We start from the raw sequence: 13,649 nt of genomic DNA, 5'->3' as shown, positions 1-13,649 counted from the left end.
AAAGGTGAAATGGAAGATGAAGACTTGTCATGTTTGCTGTAGGGTTTAGTAGTAGGAAAGGACAGCCATCTTTGGAAGCATGAAGAAATCAATAAGATTCTGGGCTCAGAATGGAAAGGACCCCATTGAAATCTTTGATAATTTCTACCATGTTTGCTATATGATTACAAAGGACAGAATCAGCGTATATTCTGATTACCTTGAAAAGTATATGTATTTCCCATCTGAATTCAATTTAAAAATGCTGACCAAAGGGCAGTGTTTCATACAGACTCTGACTGGAACAAGCCCAGTGGGAAAAGGCCTGGAAAGCACATGGCAAAGAAAGCCTGAGAGTCCGGAGTGTGAATTAGAAACTAAAGAAGGGGTACGCGTCGTCTGTGCACACCTATATAAAAAATTACAATGGTTGAACTCTACCTACTTTTCATCCACCCCAAGTAACAGCTCTGTGAAAGAAAGTTAACAATGCCCTGTGTGTTTGGACGTCTAGAGGTAACTGTCGGTGATACAGCTCGTTGGGTTCCCAGGAGGACCAAAAACACAGTCCAACCAATCTTTCTCTGACAAGGCAGGGGTGGGCAGAGGAAAACATGAAGAATGGCCACACTTCTACATCTGAAGGTCAGAACATGAGATCAAGGAACGTGTCTCTGCTATTTTAAATCTTTTGAACCCCCAGGAGGTAAGCAGGTGAGTCCTGTTCACTGACTTGTAACTCAGGAATTCCTTCTCTCCTCTGTACCTCCTCAGACCTGGGGAAAATGGGTATTCGCCTGTGCAGTCCCCTCATTTGTCCAGGGGCCAGTGTGATTTGTCCAGTCACCCTGGAAGATGGCTTTAGAGCCAGACTGGACCTTTTTTTTTTTTTTTTAATTAAAAATAAATTTTTAATGGGGGTAGGTAATTAGATTTACTTGTTTATTTATTTTTTAAACAGAGGCACTGGGAATTGAACCCAGGACCTCATGCATGCTAGGCATGCGCTCTACCACTGAGCTATACCCTCCCCCCCATGCTAGGAGCTTCTAACCCACCTTTCCTTTCACAGTCCTCAGCAGCCCATCTGGGGACTGACCACAAAATTGGCTGTGAATCTACATTCTGGTTTCCACTCTCCATTCATTTCAACATATTCAAATATCTCAAGCACGGCTCACTATGTATTTTTTTTTCCTCCTCACATTACTTCTGCAACAACCTGAGGTGGCCAAGGGAAAAACAAAACAAAACACCGCCCACACACACACTCATTTTAATGAAATGCACACCAGGCATCTGACCTGGCTCCTGCTTCCCTGCTGATCTCCAGCCCATATCAGTTCATTTCCTTAACAGAAAATAGGTGGCAACTTTGCAGACGGAAAGTAATTTCCCTACAAATATTCCCAGAGAGGTTACTAGCCCTACTTGACAGTTTTATTATGACTTTTGTTTCAAGCTAAGGGGGGATCGCCACCTTGGCCAGGTAGTCCGGTGAAAAAAAGTTTCACACTTTGGGTTTGTTTGAATGTCAGAGGGAAAAACAAGAAACAAAGGACAAGTGTGTTGGCTGCATGGTGAGTACACTGTGTTCGAAGAGCAGCTCTTGGGATCCTGGCTGTCTGCCTCACTTCCCACACACAAACTTTCAGATCCTGAGACATCAGCGTGGGTCGAAGGGAATCACCGCGGCACCTGAACAGCCAGCTGGGAGGGAGGCGGGCAGCTGCGGTGACTTGACAGGACCTGCTTGTAAACACTGGTTATCAGCTCATTCACAAGGTACGCCAACTGGGGGCAAGTTAACTCGTTTTACTCTTCCCTGGATTTAACTGAAAGTTGTTATGCTTTTACAAGAACCGGATCATCTAAATACTTCACATGTAGACGAGAAAACTAGACAACATAAAGGCAAGCCAACGAGTGTCATTAATAGCCACTTACGTGTATTTCACGAATAGTAATTTACATGTAGGGGCTACTTTCATTCATGTTTTGCCACCTATGTATTTTTTAAAGGGTCAGATAGTGTTGGCCGCCAGCTAAAATATAGGATATTCAGTTCGATTTGAATTTAAAATAAACAATGAACACATTTTTAGTCTAAGTATGTTCTGAACTTTGTGTGGGACATACTTATATTCATTGTTAATTGACACTGGGTCCATTAACCAGACGATAATTTTTTCTTCTGCTTCCTTCTTTTTTGTCCTTTCGGTGGCTTAATTTTAGGAACCCTATTAGAGGGTGGAGAGAGAAATACAATTCAAGCCCATTGGGTGTCCTACTTATCATCAGCTGAGGCACATGTGTCAGTCAGAAGGGGAGGAATTTGATACTTTGAGTTCAAAATGGTGATTATCTGCCTTCTCCCTATTACCGTATAGACAGAATTAGCCAAAGACTGTTGCCTTCCAGAGTTTGGATTTTGCAGACCAGTAAAATGTGAAAAGAAAAGGAAATGGTGAGAAGATCAATATATGGTTGCCAAGTTTAAATTAGATCAAATAAGAATGTTAAAAATACCACAACTGCCATCTTCAATTATCAGCAATTCATAAAAGGAAAGAACATTTCAATGTCCCCAAAGTAGGAAGGACACACTCTCAGAATAAAGAGTAACACTTCTTAAACAAAGTTGGCAGCCTTGCAACGCCCTACCCTCAGTTGTGCGGAAGCTTGGTCACCATGTGGGGCCAGGCCAGGGTATATCTTAGGAGCACCTGTCAAAAGCACCCGTCAAAAGCACCCGTAGTGGCACGGCATGTCGTACGAGTTTGTGCTGCTAGCAAGTAATCACAGAGCACCTTCCAGTAAAGGAAGGAGAAGGTGAACACAGCTGGGTTAAATTTCGATGGCCTTAAATTAATATCTAATTTAAGGATTTTCTTTTTGAGAAGCAGCCTATTTGTGTGGAAGTGTAATATGACTTTTCTCAAACCAGGAAGCATTTCCTCAACTCAAAAAGTCCAGAAAACCTTTTTCTGGGGGAGGGTATAGCTCAGTGGTAAGAGCCCATGCTTAGCATGCACAAGGTCCTGGGTTCAATCCCCAGTACCTCCATTGAAATAACTAAATAAATAAAAACCTAATTACCTCCCCCACAAAGAAAACCCCACAAAACCTTTTCTATTATCATATTAAATGACGTAAGTCAGACGGAGAAAGACAAATATAATATGATATCCCTTACATGTGGAACCTAAAAAAACTTTTTTAATGATACAAATTTTATTTGCAAACCAAAAACAGAATCACGGACATAGAAAACAAACTATGATTACCAAAAGGGAAAGGGCTGGGGAGGGATAAATTAGGAGTTCAGGATTAACAGATAAACATTACTATATATAAAACAGATTAAACAATATAGCCCTACTGTATAGCACAGGGAACTATATTCAATTTCTTGTCATAACAGATAATGGAAAAGAATCTGAACAGAAATGTATATATATATGTATAACTGAATTGCTTTGCTGTACACCTGAAATTAACATTGCAAATCAACTACACTTCAATTAAAAATTAAAAAATAAATTTTCCTTTGGAGATAGCACAATCTCTGTACTTTTCCTCTCTCTCTCTCTAAAATGAATGCTTCAGGAACTGGATAATGTGACACTGAACTTAAACAGCTCCCTTGCTAAGAGAGTTCAGAGGTCTTTGAAACCACAGGTAATGAAGCCTCCTGGCTCCTGTGAGCCGGCAGAATGTGTGACCCTGGCTGAGGAGAGTTTGCCAAAAGGCAGGTGTAGTCGGTGGCAGGGCTGGGAGACCATGTCCCCAGGTTCAGTGTTTCTATCACCCTTCCCATTTTCACAAGGGAAAATGATGGTGTGAATGGGGAGAAATGCCCGAAATTGCTGAGTAATTAATAGAAACCACGATTAAAATAAATGATTAAAATCAATTGCCCAACCCAAGTCTGGTGTGTAGTTTCTTGGGTCCTTCTCCTGCCTGAGAAACACATAGACTTTTCACCACAGGAACTTTTCCTTGAATAGGACTCAAATTAAATTTCACATGCCACGGAGAGATTCAAAGTGGTATTTACCAATGGTCTTCAGATATTCTTTCCTTTTCCCCATGGCTATGAACTAAGAACTGAATATCCTTCAAATGAATTTATTTACAAAACAGAAAGAGACTCGCAGACACAGAAAACAAACTTATGGTTACCAAAGGGGGAAGGGTGGGGAGGGATAATTTCAGAGTCCGGGATTAGCAGATACACACTACCATATATAAAAGAGATAAACAACAAGGTCCTACCATTTAGCACAGGGAACTATAGTCAATAGCTTGTAATAGCCGATAATGACAAAGGACATGAAAAGGAATATATATGTACAACTGAATCACCATGCTGTACGCCAGAAATTAACACAGCATTGGAAATCAACTATACTTCAATAAACAACAACAAAAAAACCCTGAGTACCCTTTTGAGGGGCTCTTTGAGGCAAAGAAGTGGTCATTGAACACATATACACACACACACATACTCTAAAATATTTGTTAACATATGCTTAAAAACCATGAAGAATATCCCCAACTTTAAAAATAATTTGATATAATTTTATTATAATTTTATTTGTCTTTTTCTAATCATAGGGTTACTTGGTGTCTTTTGCCCCTATTACATACCTAATTTTTTATTCACTGGTTACAATGAATATTATCATATAAATATTTCTCATGTTGTTATAATTACCCACAACTTTACTTTAAAGGATGTATACTACAAATCATATGAAAAAAATATTTCTATCCCCCATTTTTCATCCCCAGTTTTTAACATGTGATAATCTGTGTTTTAGGGCAATGGGTGGGGGGACCATTTTTACACTATGTTTTTCTGTAATGATGACACTTTAAAATAACTGTAGTTGTTTATTACTTTCAAGACAAGTAAAAACCAAAGATACAAAACACATATACTCCCGGTAAAACTCACTTCAACCTGACTTTTAAGGAGGTCCACTTAGCATCACCTTCTCATCACACCCTGTGAACCACAGTCCTCTCCCTGACCGACCTGAGACATTCAGTACCCCTCTGTCCTCGAGACAGTTGTCTCTCTGAGGGAAGCAGTGCAACCAACTTCCTTTTTTTTTTAACTTCTCTGAATCTCAGCTCTTCTGTAATTCCCAAGGCTCAGGTATTTCCCCCCCAGCCCTTTTCAATATCAGCTTGTTTTCATTCCTCTCTGCTGTTTGCCTTACTAATTCTAACATGATTATTTTCTTTCAGGCTCCACCGAATAGAAGAGAGAGAGTTTTGCCTTTGATTCCAGAATGATGTTTCACAGAAAGTCAACTCTCGTTCCAGGTACTTGATAAACATCACACTCACTAATTTCTCACTGCTTCTAAGTGGTGAACATTTTGGTAAGCAAGTCCAGAGCTCCTCAGACACTGTTTGCCTCCTACACAACAAGTAAGCTCATGAAAACCACGGAGCGGGGCCTGGCCCTCCGCTCCTCTTTAATGGTTCCTGTCACCCGGGGGCCAGGCTGCCGCCACCATGACTCTGCATTCGGGCCGCTGCCTCAGGGCAGGTGGAGGAATGCAAATGACTGTGGCCCTCAAATTGCAATTTAAGGGTAGCTGTTAGGTGATACCCTTCCCATATATTTCTCTTCCTAACCACCAAGTCTGAGGATAATGTGCTATTTTTACTTATTTTCAGTGGAGAGAACATTAAACCTTAAGGTGATGGTGGCATATTGCTGAATTATGTATTTCAGCCTGACTAGAATAAATTCGATTTTTCTGTTGTTGTTGGAGAGAGGGAAGAAAAGAGAGCTTTGAATCCAAAGAAAATTAGATGAAAAAGCTAGGTTTTCCTGATTTCCTGGGTTCTAGGTATAATGAAAACATAGCCACAATTAATAATATAATCAAACTGTAAAAAGTTGTCATCACTGACAATGTGTTTCTGGCCAGACATCCAGAATCTGTGTACTCAGATTTGAATTACATTTGCACCTATTGATTTAAAATATGCTTTTTGCCCTCAGAATGCAATGATGAGATTTAAAGGAAGAAGAACACGCTAAAAGGCTTTCCAAAAGGGTCCGAGGCCTGGATAGTGACACTTGCATTCAAGGATGCTGCGTGGCATTACAGAAATGAATCAGAGACTCAGGCCCGCCACTTCCTTAGAAACAGAAACATGCATAAAATTGTTAGAGTAAACGAGTTTTTAATTTCAACTAAAAACAAACAAACGAACAAAAAAACAACACTTCACTTTGGACTTGGCTGGAGAAAAACCGTAAGTCTGTTCGTGGCCCAACCTCTGCCCAAGTCAACTATGGGTCTGACTGGCCGCATTTTCAGTTTCTTTATTTTCAGACCTGGCTCTCTCTTGTTGTAAGGCTGGTAGCAGTCATAGTGATCGTGGGGTTTAGCACTTTAAGAGTCACCATTTTAAAACGCCGAAATATTTTTCTTTAAGGGTAAACCTGTTTCTCAAGTGAACTCCTGGAGGAAGCCTGTTCTGTGCATATTCAGAAGTGGTCTACAAGGAGGAGGGCTGAGAAGCTCGCCCAGGTCCTCAGAGAGACCACTCCTCTTCACCTACCGGAAATCTGTGTCTCCCTCCTTTTCAGGTCTGTCTCCCTAGGCTGGGAAGGACAGCCTCATGTAGCCACTCTTGGAAAGGGGTCGGGATGTGGTGCTCAGATTCCCTGACTTTTACTTGCATAGAGGGTGGGAGAAAGAGAGGAGGAGGAAATGAAACCATGAGGAAGGAGAAGAAGGGAAAGAAGCAAAATCACCCAGCCACCTGCCCTTTGGAGGAAACTGCCGCACACAGGTACCTCTGTGGCCTTGGAAGTATATGGTTTCCCCTCGTACTAGGTGGAACGCAATCTAAGGTTACAAAAGGAGGAGGATGCTTCCCACCCAAGTTTTTTGTTTGTTTGTTTTGTGTGTGTTAGTTTGCAGGGGGAGGAAAACATTTCTTTTCCCTCTGCCCGTTTTGGGTTCACTGCGGGGGTCCTGCAAATTAGACTGATAAAAGACAGATTATAGGGAGAAAAACAAATTTAGGAACTCAATGCATTGAATACTCAGTGATGAGTGACTCCAAGGAACGGTTACAACTTGGGCTTCTATGGGCATCTTAGCAAAGAACAGTAAATTTGCAGAGAAGCGACAATGCAAAGGAAAAGGGTTTTAGGCTTCCAAGGGTGGTAAGCCGTGGAAAGGTAAGTATATGGGGGAAAGTAGTGGAAGATAAGGATGTTTTACCAAAGTTTATTATGGAGTTTCCTCGGGTACAGTTTCAGGGCTGATTAAGAGTCTGGAGTCGTCTCTGGTGGTTAAGAATTGGCCTGCCCTTCCTGGCAGCGACCAGGAGGCCATAAAGAGTTCATCCTGTGTCTGCTTCTTCCCCAATTGTTTTCAGCTCAAAATAGGCCTTATGCCACAGTGGCATGTTTTGGGGTGGCATACTCTGAACCACATTCAAGTTCAATTTTTCCTTCTTTTTAAAAGTTTCTTAAAGTAAGACATATACACGGGAGAAGTTATAAGTAGAAATTTGGAAGTTATACAGAAGCTAAGAGAAGCATGCAAAAACATGACTAAATCTTATCTCATTAGTCGAACGCAAGCTCATCTAGGTATAGTTCCAGTAATTTTTTCCTACACTTTTTTTTTCTGCACGTAACCGAGATCATTCTCCACACAGAATTTCGCATACCTCGGTTCTGTTCAACCAATCAAAAATATTTTCTCAAGCTATTATTCACTCTTTAAATATCATTTTAATGGCAGTATAATTTCCCAGCATATGACTGTACCATAATTTATTATAATTTTCCTAATATTTAGACATCTAGGGTGTACTTAAATAAACGTTTTGTGTGTGTGCATAAATCTTAGCATTTCAAATTATTTCCTGAGGATAATCTACTAGAGGTAGAAATATGGGATCAAAAGAATATCATCATTTTTCAGGTCTTTAGAGCACATATTACCCGGAAGTTGCATCCACTAACATTAGCACAATATATGAGTGTCTTCCCGAAGCTCTGACTGCATTGGTTGTCATTTAACCTTTGCTATTTTGTCAGGTCCCTGTTATTTAATTTTGCATTCAGTGGTGAGGCTGAAAGTTGTTTAGTATATAATAAGCTTTTTGTATTTTCTCTTCTACAAGTTATCAGTTCAGGACTTGTCTGTTTTTTCACTGATTTATAGTAACACTTTATAAACCAAGGTTATTAGCTTTCTTTGTGCTTCAATTTTTGAAAAAAAAAAAACTTATCAGTTTGCTTTTTGTCCTCTGATTTTGTTATGATTATTTTTGAGGTATGGAAATTTCATATTTCTCTATCTTTCAATTTATTGGCCTTTTACTCTGATTTCTTCCATTCCTTTAAAGTATAGGAAATCTTTCCCTACCTAGTACTGGATAAATATGCAGAAACACATTCTTTTATTTATTTAATCAGTTTTTCAAAAATATGATTTCTTGAGCCTATCTGGACCCGTAATTTATTATATGGTGTGAGAAAAAATGTATTTTTTCCTGATAAGCTAACAATTATCCTGGCATGACTATTTTCCCCATAGTTTTTATATGTATTCCATAAACATATACTCAAGACTATTCTTAAAAAATGCAAGATTATGTTTCGGGGTTTTCAACTGACTTCCTTGCCTGCTCGTTTTACCAGTGGTTTTTCCACCCTTAATTTTTGTTTTTAGAAGTTCTTTTATCTCTTGTATTGAATTCTTTCTACATAAAAGGTGGCCAAGATGACGTACAAAGAAGACCGTTAAAGATTATTGGAGAAAGAGATCTCTGGCTTTACCGTTTTGGGTCTTAGGAGAAAAAGGTACAGTGTTAGCTCTGCTTGTGTCTGTGAAGGGTGGGGTTCATGTTATGACACAGAAAATCAGAAAGGACTTTCATAATTTCTTGATAGTCACAGGAACAGTAATATAAAGAAGAGAATTACGTATCTTTTTATTCATCTCAAGAGAAGAAAATTTCCAGTGAGGAGACTAAGACATTTAATGCTGAAAGGGCATCTCATCTGAGGCTTCTAGGGCACCAGTAAAGGTTTCAACCCGTGTGTCTGTAAAAAATTGCCAGAAACTGTCACAAAATGGAAAATGAGAGCCTGCATTACGATGGTTCTGCTAGGGTTCTATAAGGTATGTGCTGAAAAAGTTTGTTTTGTGCTTAAGGCTTGTTAATAGTATCTTAGGATGATGGGGTTATCGGTGACTTTATTATTTTTGGACATTTAACTGTATTTTCATACCCCCTCCCCAAATTGCAAAGAAGTTTTTTTTTTTTTTTTCTTAATAATGGTCTGTTAATTAACTTCTGAAAATACAGTACTGGAAGCTTTAGTCCCAAGAAGTACAATGGTACCAAGAGTGGATTTTCTGTTTTTTCACCTCTTTTCCTCAATAGACACAGTGATACCAAAACTCATCTCATTAGAAGAGATTTTTTGTAGAAACGAGAAAGGACATTTCTAAACCAAGTGCGTTTCTTCTGAATAAGATTTAACCCAAAATGAGGTTGGGGACTGAAAGAAGGTATGAACAACTACCTCTTAAAATTTCTATTCCTAAAGCTAATAGGAATTCTTTTGCAATTTTTTTTTCCTTGACAACCAAGGATTGCTACATCTTGCATGTTAAAAAGTAAAGGACTATAAGTCAGTACTCACTGGATACAATTTTTTTCCCTTGTAAATTCCCTTTTGGTGATACAATTGTGGTATTTTACTATCTGAAAAATTTCTGTTTTTCTTTAATGGTCTTTACTTTCTTCTTTTCTTAGCTCTTCTTAATTGTTCTATTTTTCATTAGTAGACAATTCTCTCTGGTTGATCTACAGTGATTGGGGGTCAGAGTCATGGACAATAGACAATATCTGGTTTAGTCTGGCTCCAGAAATGTTAAACTGTGCCTCAGCCTCTTAAAGAGTCACTTGAAGGGTAAGCGACAGTCAGCCCTCCGTGGCAATAATGTCGTTGTTGGAAGCACTTGAGAAAACCTGCTGTAATTTTTTAACACACACACCCTCCCATCCCAAAGCAAGTTTATCTTTGTTTTTAAACCATAAACCACAGTCTGTATTTCTTTTCCATGCCACATTGAAAGGAAATAAAAACCAAGCGCAGTACGTATCACTTAAACACATTAACAATTAGGCAACAGTCCATTTCCCCCTTGAACTTTCCATGCTTGTTTTCCTGTCTTAAAAAAACACTTAAAAGCCATCAAAGTGAGGGGTAGGGGGCATGTTGAGCATGGAAAGTCTTGGCTCTACCACGGATGTCCACACAATTTCTTGGAACAAGGCTTCCAGTAGATAACCCGGTGAGATGGAGGAATTTCTTTCCACTCAGATACTGTCAGGGCCAATGTGCCTTTCAGGAGACTGTGAGATTCTGAGCATTGAAACTGTAAAAAAAATTGAGCTGGACAGATCCTTGCCACCACGGTTTCTGCTAAATATAGATAAGTCGTCATCGCGTTGCACAAGCAATTTCCAGCTACGGCTCCTCAGGAGGAGACGCGGGTCCCGGAGCTCATGTCTCTGGTAGTTAAACTGCACAGAGAGATGCGGACCTTGACCTGGGGGTTGTGGGGAGCCAGGGAAGGAGGCAGCATGGAAACAGGAGAAAGGAGCCTTAGTTTTGGTTAAATAGATAATGACACACTAGGGGATACATAGCAAATGAGGGTACTGGCTTAAAATCTCATTAAGCCTCAATAACTTGGAAGAAAAGAGATGCAGAAGGAGCGCTCCCCCCCCCCCCCCAGAGTCTGTGTTCAAGTTCCTCCTGTCCCACTGCCTTGGAAACAATGTGGTAACGGGGGGATGAGACCACGAGATATGGTGTTGACAGTCCTGAGTTTGCACCCCAGCTTAATCTGACCCTGTGTGTGATTTGGGGTTAATTACTTAACTTCTCTGAGCCTCAGGGTCCTAGTACACAAAATCTAGGTAGAACAGTATCCCTCACAGTGTTATTAGGATTGACATTTGGATTAAAGTACATGGCACTACTAAGCATGCAACTTCTGCTGGCGCCCGTCGCCTCCTCCCCTTGGAGGCAAGTCGTTGAAGCTTCCCTGGACCCCATTTGCCTCTCTCTTACCAAATCCCATTGGTTGTACCTCCAAAGCATATCCGGAGTTTGTCCCCTTCTCTCAATTCCCATTGCTACCATGTCAGTACAAGCCAGTGGCCTCTCTTGCCTACGTCATTGCAACAACCTCCTGGCTACTTCCTCTCCTTCTGTTTCTAAATCCCGTGCGATCCATCTCTGCACAGCAGGCAGAGAGAAAAGCATACTAAGTCATGCCATCCTCCTCCCCGAAACCCTGCAATGGTTTCCTACTGAGAATAAAATCCAAACCTCGTCATAGCTTTCATGGCTCCGTGCGATCTGGCCCCTGCACACCTCTTTCCTCCTCGACTTCACTGACTATCACTTTCTTCTTCTATTAATATTTTCCAGCTGTACTGGCCTAATTTAACTTCCCAGAACACATCAAGTTTATTTCTACTGCAGGGCCTTTGCATTTGCTGTTTCCGTAGCTTGGAAGAAGTTGCTTCCAGATTCTGTTGTGGTTGAAGCCTTCTCAACAGTTAGGTCCAACGTTCCCTCCTAAAATTTGTCTTCCCTGACTGAGTCTCTATCACAGCCCCTCTTCAGGTTTTTTCTTTTTCATAGCACTTATCCTTACATGCAATGATTTAAAATTTTGCCTCTCTGATTCCCCTATGGGGATGTAAACTTCATGAAAGAAGGGGGCTACAGTTTCACCTCTATATTAGCCCCAAACACTTGGACAGCATTTGGTGAATGAATTCTGAATGAATATGTAAAAATGGGATGATATTTGCCTGAAAGTTTGTGACCAGATTTGACAGTCTTCCTGTGTCTTTCCGTTTCGAAAGATTCTGTCATTTCCTAACCAGGAAAGCCTGAACCCCAGAATAATTTTAAAGACATGCAGTTAGGAAATTTTCAAATATTCAACATAAAGTAATTCTTATTAGGATTCCCAAGGCACTTTGGGTATCTGCTTTCATGAAAAAACTAAGAAGGACTTAGAATCTGCATGTCAAGTATCTGTATATAAAGAGATTCTTTTAAACTACCATTTAAAAATTGTGTTCCTTTCGCAGCATTTAGCTTTTCTGAGCAGTCCTATTTACAGCCGGCTGAACACATCCTTACTTCACAGATCTTGAAAAGGAATATGGTTCCACAGCACACAACACATCTGCTAAAAGAAACGGCTCAGGTGAGCACAGCCTGCGTCAGACGCACGCTCTTCAGCTCAGGGAGTTACTCACTCCACTTCCGTGGCTGTGCTGGAAGAGATACACTGTGCAAACTGGATGTATCCTAAGGAAGGTGCTGGAAACCGCGCTGGGAGAAGAAATCGGGAAGGCCTAACTGATGGGGAGGGGGTGGGGGAGGCTGGGAGTCGTTGTCGGATATTTAAAAGTTTCTCCTGTAAAGAGTCTGAGCTGCACGTGCCCCGGGACAGATCTAGAACTGAAGAGCAGAAGCCGCCGGGAGGCCGACTTTGGCTCCATCGTCGGAGGGGAATCTGACAGTCAGCCCATCCTCATGCACAAGCGAAGGCCTCCCTGGAAATACAACAGGCCGGTGTCATCACTGGCTGTTTAACTTCCAGGCAGGCAGACCACGAGCCAGCAAGGACCTGTAAGGACAGGTGGGAAGCCTCTGCCCTTCTGGCAGGTTCTCATGGAGGCCTTTTCACAAATTCCAGGTTGGCTAGCGGGGCCTAACATGGTGTGATTTGTACCATTTGTACCATGGTGTGATTGTTCCTTCTCAGATGTCCTGTGTGGAATACGATGCCTGCCATTGCTAACAATTCAGGCCCAGACAATTTTAAAAAATACATTTTATTTGTTTATTTTTTGTTCTTGTTTTTTTGAGGTGGATAATTAGGTTCACTTATTCACTTATTTATTTTAATGGAGGGACTGGGGCTTGAACCCAGGACCTCATGCATGCTAAGCACGCACTCCACCACTGAGCTGTACCCACCCCCCTGGCCCAGACCATTTTGAATTTCAAACGTTCACCTAGAATCTCACAGATTCATGGTTTTATGTTCTGACCTGGAAGCAAGTTACTGGCTATTTCCTACCGAAGAAATCTCTTATCTGGAAGGCTGGAGCAGGCGACTCCTCTTCTTGGTGAATAATAGTTTGTGTTCCAAAAATAACCCCGAGTTTAGGGACAGAAGACAAGGCTGGAGAGTCGAAGGGTTGAATGAGATCACCTTTTCATTTGTGGCCTAAGAACTGTCTGTTACATTTTACCCATCCCTTCTGGCAGGGGCGGCTGGTGACTCCAGGCAGAAGCTGACCCCCTCCTCAGCGACATCCCCCAGCCTGACCCCTCTTTTCTCTTTCTTTCTTTCCTTCCTTCGCCTTTCATTAGAATCCCTGTGAGCCTGTGCACGCTTAGCATGAAAATGAGCCCATTTTATTTTTGGAACCCACAGAGGCAGCCCTGAGGGGAGTGATTGTGTTGCTTTTAGCAGCTAAACAAAAAGGTGTGAAATCATTCGCTGGCTGTTCTAGAATGGGAAAAAATAAATAAATAAACGGAGAAGGAAGGTTCAGGA

General features: G+C 41.1%; 1 protein-coding gene and 2 long non-coding RNA genes across 6 annotated transcripts in view; 2 read left to right on the top strand and 1 right to left on the bottom strand.

Annotated features, from left to right (window-relative positions):
* The window catches only part of RORA (RAR related orphan receptor A), a 696,960-nt gene that overhangs the window by 131,236 nt on the left and 552,075 nt on the right, over positions 1 to 13,649 (bottom strand). The window lies entirely within an intron of this gene.
* Positions 1,613 to 7,779, top strand: LOC116664081. The gene is made up of 4 exons (XR_004320414.1): positions 1,613 to 1,764; positions 5,239 to 5,316; positions 6,008 to 6,264; positions 6,448 to 7,779. It is a non-coding gene; the product is annotated as an uncharacterized LOC116664081 (long non-coding RNA).
* On the top strand, positions 7,793 to 12,927 carry LOC116664078. Its single transcript, XR_004320411.1, has 2 exons — positions 7,793 to 9,554; positions 9,831 to 12,927. It is a non-coding gene; the product is annotated as an uncharacterized LOC116664078 (long non-coding RNA).

This window comes from Camelus ferus, chromosome 6 (genome assembly GCF_009834535.1).
Source record: "Camelus ferus isolate YT-003-E chromosome 6, BCGSAC_Cfer_1.0, whole genome shotgun sequence".
Lineage (NCBI taxonomy): Eukaryota > Metazoa > Chordata > Mammalia > Artiodactyla > Camelidae > Camelus > Camelus ferus.
The sequence above is the reverse complement of the archived record's forward strand: the minus strand, read 5'-3'. Positions and strand labels throughout refer to the sequence as shown.